We start from the raw sequence: 6,000 nt of genomic DNA, 5'->3' as shown, positions 1-6,000 counted from the left end.
TCTCGTGGGGCACCCGAGACAGAAAGGCCGCCCAGCAGTGATGTGGGGAAGAGGAAGAAAAGAAGGGAGGCAGACAGCTGGATTGGCCTCGGCCGGAATGTTTACTTTTTTCCCCTCCCTCTTGCGCCGTTTCCAAAAGCCTTTTGCAAGTAATTGTTGGATAATGGCTGTTTTATATGTAGGTGATGGAAAAGTTCCTTCTATGATGTCGACTAAAAAGATTGTGGAGTTGGATGGGAAAAGGCTGCACAGAAACTGCAGCCTTCCCCGGAAACACGTGGCATGTTTCAAATGTTAACAAGATTGAACTGAAGGAACTTTTTTTTTTACCACCAAGTGCAAAAAGTCCTTTGGGAACAGTTATTAGAAAGGAGGATAATTAGTTATTACAAATAAACTACACATAAATAATTATTAGAAATGAGGTTGCTTCTCCTGGTGCACACTTGTGCATGAAAGAGACATTTCCAAATCATTGGGTGTAATGTTCTTTTGTTCAAATTTACAATTTGAGGTTGTAGGAGGTTAGCACCCAGCCCTCTCACAGAAAAATAAAATATCCTAGGAAATATTGAAAGGGCAGAATAGTTCTCTGGATGTGAAAAAGTAAGAAACGTGTTTTAAAAGACAGAATAGCTGCCTGCAGCTTCCTGCCCATCCCCCTTTGTCAATGAACTATTAAAGCCTGAGCTAGTCCACTTTACATAATAAAAAGAGTTCTTCCTTTCAGCTCTAGATTGATGGGATTAAGGCATTACCCAACTCACCATATGGCATCTGAGAACTCAACCAAACCTGGATTCAAAACGCAGCCTAGAGAGTTTCCCCTGCATGGGCCCATGGGAGTCTGATAACCAATTAGAACACAAGCTCAAGATCAAAGGCCAGAGGGGGATAAAACCAGGGATTCAGCTTCTCTTCCTCCCTTGCCTTCCCTTCTCTTCTCTTCTCCACCAACATTGAAGCATGTGATCACCTTCTCTGTTCAGGACTCAAGCCATGTGGTCCTGTCCACCAATAAACCATCTTTCCAAGCAGCCTCCATGTCTCCAGTGTCTTTTTTCCCCACTTGGAGCCAAACCCAGAAGAACATTTCTTCCAACACAATCAAATTGGATTTTTACTTCTCCTTTGCACAATTTTGACAATACAGCAAAGTACACAAGCTAATGTTGCCTCTGATGGAGGATAAAAAGTGCCCGCAGTTAAGGTCAATTTACATACTTTTGCAGTTGTTGGATGACGCCTGGTTGGGTTCTAATGGTTGAAATTGATTGATTGATGTTCCTTAGGTGAGAAATAATGAAGATATTTTTTTTATTCCTTAATGGGTGTTTTAATTGCGGGAATGAAGCAGCGATCAGAGAATTCTGTGGCAAGAGAACAGAAGGAGGAAATAAAGAAGTTGGTCATTTAAATTTGGAGACAGTTTGATGTAATGGTTAAGGCACCAGGCTAGAAGTCAGAAGATGGTGAGTTCTAGGCATAAAGCCAACTGGGTGACCTTGGACAAATCACTCTCTTTCTCTCTTGCTAGCCTTAGGACAAGAGCAAATTGCTTCTGAAAAACCTTGCCAAGAAAACTGCTGGGACAAGTTCAGGCAGTTGCCAGGAATCAACTTTGACTTGAAAGCACACAGGTGCACTTACATATCATGGTGGGATTCAAAAAATTTTGGTACCGGTTTTGTGGGCATGGCTTGGTGGGCATGGTATGGCTTGATGGGTGTGACAGGGGAAGGATACTGTAAAATCTGATCAGCTGGGAGACAGAATAGATGAGGACGAGGCCAGGGGGTATTTACTGGTTTTCCGAACTACTCAAAATTTTCCCTACTGGTTCTCCAGAACTGGTCAGAACCTGCTGAATACCACCTCTGACACATACACACCCACTCAAGATAACAGCCAGTTAAGGGGAAGCCTTAGACATTATTCTGTGATCTTGAAAAACAAGCAGAATTAGATCTGGTCAGTATGGATGAGAAATCACCAGGAAATACTGGGGAGGACAAAATAGCATGGAAATTTGGGGGGGGGGATCCGAGAAGAAGACAATATCATCCTCTTCCATATTGTTACTGAGAAAACTGCATAGATATGCCCATGATGTCACTTGGCATTGAGGTTGACTCCAAGGAGTTTTCACTTTTTTTAGTCAAGATAGCGGTGAGTTTATTTATTTCACAACTCCCATTACCACTGCCTTATTAAGGCTCCTTTGCATCACTTGTTTAATTGGAACACCAATATTATATCTTGGAAACTCTGCCTTCAGAAAATCTCTGCTTCAGGTCTGCTATCTTGATCTCAAGGGAACAAACTGGTCCAGCAGGCACATGGGCATTTCTTAACACCCCAGAGCTGAATTTCTGTTGCTTTTCAGTAGTTGTGTTTGCTCTGTATTTTGAGTAGCTTTTGAACACTACTGGTAGTCATAAACAATACAGTACCACTATTCTTTTTGCTGCATAATTACTGAATGTAAAAAAAGACAAACTAGTCTTGAGTTTAGCTGTACAAACCATTCAGTATGTATGTATTGCTGTCTCACACATGATATGCATTAGTAAGCCTACACAATACATTGACGTTTCAGCACGATAAAACAAAGCAGAATTGAAGCTACTGTAATTGAGGTTAACGTAGATGAAATATTTAGTTACAGCTACAAGGCAGGGTCAGCTGTTTGTAGCATTCCTTTTTTTTATGCATGCCCAAGGACCCACTGGCTCTAACAGGATTAACTGTAAATCTTGGAAACTGGCAGCGCTGATTTTGAGGGCAATAACCTTAGTGTTATGCTTTAATTGTACCAGAGTAAACTGCTGACAGAGTACCCCACAGGTGTGTCCTAACACATCAAAATGAAGAATATTTCACTGTCATTCACAGGAATTAATTCTTCCATTCTATTCTGCCCTGCCACTTGGAGTGCTGTAGCTGTTTTGGACATCACTGTTCAAACAGGACAGTGACAAATTAAAACAAGATAGTAGGGTGATGGACAGAGAGAAATATGTTGGGGCAACTCACCCTTGGGGAAGGTAGTCTTGATGTCATGTTGATTTTTCATATCATGGACATGGGAATTGGGGTCCTCTCTTAGAAATGTACTTTAAGTGTGGCACTGTTGTGACCTAGGTGTGGTGTAATGGCTGTAGTTATTTGGGAGATTCTGGTGCTCTTCATAGATGCTCCTGAGCTGGGCACTGCGTTACCCCTGCCGCCGCCTCCTCCTCCTCCACCGTGCTTTTGAGGAGCCATGGGGCCTTTTTTTCCTGCTCCTGCCCCTCCCCCACCTTCCTACTGACTCCCGCGGCCTCATGGCTCCTCAAAAGCACAGCGGAGGAGGAGGGGGCAGGGGTAATGCGGTGCCCAGCTCAGGTGCTCCAAGCGGAGGGGGAGGGAGGTGGTACCGCTGCTGCCATGGGCGGGGGCGCCAGTGGGAGCTTTGGCAGCTTCACCTCAGCCGCAGCGCTGGGCGGCAAAATTTTTAATCAAGAACACACCGCCCCCACCCCCTGTCAATGGTGTCCTGCTTAACCAATTTTAAATTCTGGTCACTTTATTCATACCGTACGTGAAGAATCGCTTAACAAAAACAGACTCACCAGGGCAGATGTGAATTTTTGTCTTATAAAATATTATTTTTAGCAGCAGCTGTTTTAGAATTTAGGTGCTTTCACTAAAAAACTATGTATAGATGAGTAAATTATATCATATTTATTTAGGCAGCCAAAATTACCGAGTCAAACAAACTTTGCTCCAGATTGCAAGTTTTGTAATAAATGGCAAGACATGTCCTTTCTACCATATATACTGCACTGATGGAAAGGTTTTGCAGAATGTTATCAATATCTGTAACTCCTTATATGAAGTTTTCTATAAAAACACAAAATCGATGTTAGAAATATAAATCTATTTGTATTATCTTTTTTAGGATCATGTTTGTATATTTCACAGAATTAAATATAATAGGCAGTTGTATAAACAATTGTAGAAAGCAATGTAAAAATTGTATAGTTAAGAACAGACATCATTGAACTCAATAGGACTTCTCCACAAACATCAGATATTGATATATAATGGAAATTTACTGGATTTTGTTCCTGATTATTCTGACTCTACTAGCAGACTACTGAGGCTACTTCCCCTTTTTCAAATGGGTACTTATGTAAAATAATGCAGAGAAAGGTCCATAGATTTCAATCAGTAATATATTGAGAAGCTATGTGTCTGCAGATTTTTCTTGATAAGGGTATCTTTGTGTCCTGTCTTTGCCTGAGATAGGATCTTAATGGGCTTTTAGTGCTTTTATCTGTTATCCTTCCATTAAATAAATGTCTAGTAAAGTAAATAGTCTAGAGGCTATACAGAATTTCTTTGTCTTTGTTCCCTTAACGGCTGTTTTCCAATCTGAATGCTCAGAGTTGAGAAAAAAAAGATAGGCAGCCGGCTTGCTCAATAATGCAGCATGATAACAAAAGGAATGTACTATAACACCATGATAAGCAAAAGCTGATGCAAGTGACACTATTATACCATGGGATTAGGGAGGAGGTGAAGAGAGAGGGAAATATTCTTCCACAAAGAATCCCTGCGGGCTTTGTATTAACCATATACTGATTCTTAGCCATTGTGTTATTGTAAAACTAATGAGCAATTCATTTTATAGAAACCAAAGCATGTAGTTTTCCATGCTAGTACTCTACGCTTGCATGAAAACTTAAACATTTTTTATGTTGTGGATGTTCTTTTGTGATGTCTGGAGGCTCTGGGAGTTTGGCTGGGGACTGAATCCTGGTAAGACAATGGCTATGGGCTATGCTTATCTCTATCTGGGGATGTGCCATTTTTGGTCTTGGATTGGATTGCACTACCCCAGATGGACCCAGTGCTCAATCTGGGAGTCCTGCTAAACTCGTGACTCCTGCTCAAGGAGCAGGTAGCAGTCATGGTTAGGAAGGCCTTTGCTCAATTTGTGCTGTGTACCAGTTGCATTCCTTCCTAGATCAGGAGGCCCTTCTCTCAGTCACTCGTGCCCTAGTCATCTCCGACATGAACTATTGCAATGCACTCTAGTTGGAGATATCCTAAGAGTAAGCTTCAGCTGGTGCAGAATGCGGGTCTGCATGTTTGATGAGCTTCAAGGACTGTGCATGTGACACGTCTGCTATGTAAGTTGCATTGAGTACTGATTTGCTTCTGGGTCCTATTCGAGGTGTAGGCTATCACCTTTAAAGCTCTTCATGGCATCGGGTTTGATTACCTGAGGAACTACCTTGTCCCAATTACATCAGCCTGTTCCACACGGTAGAAGGTATGGCAGGAAGGATATGTAGCCTATTGGTTAAATATTTTTAACTGGATGATCTAGGAAGAGAGCCTTCTCTGCTACTGCCTCCACCCTATGGAATATCTTGTCTCAAAAGGTTAGGTTGGCCCCCACATTTTGGTCTTCTCCCCATTGGCATGGGAATTGAAGAGTAGCACACAAACCCTGGGAATGATTGTTGTCTGAGGGCACTTCCTCCGACTTTTTACTTTTTAAACTGTTTTTACTCTGTGCCTCTATTCTAATTGTGCTTTTATGTCTCTTCTACATGGCTTCTATGGGAACATTTTAAATTGGCCAGAGCCACTTGGATAGTGAAATGGGTGGTGCCTAAATTTGACGATAAATAATAAGATATTACTAGAACATTTCATTAGTACTTTATTATTTGTGCTGAGTTAGCATATGCCAGGGAGGGTCTTTTTTTTTTGAAGAATATAAGATGCTGTTTCTTTTCAGAAATCAAGAAAGAGTAAGGCAAAAAATGTTCAAAATAGGTTTAATTTAAAATTCAGTATGAGTGCGTGTCTATGTATCTCCCTTTTTATGACTGTGTAATCCTTTTATGGGGTACAATCAGGGAAACTGGATAGAGCTATACACACACAATGTGACAATATGAAGAGCACGTACAGTATTCCATCTGAATTAAAAGAAGAAAT

The sequence above is a fragment of the Thamnophis elegans genome, chromosome 4 (genome assembly GCF_009769535.1).
Source record: "Thamnophis elegans isolate rThaEle1 chromosome 4, rThaEle1.pri, whole genome shotgun sequence".
Lineage (NCBI taxonomy): Eukaryota > Metazoa > Chordata > Lepidosauria > Squamata > Colubridae > Thamnophis > Thamnophis elegans.
Note: the sequence above shows the minus strand (reverse complement) of the source record.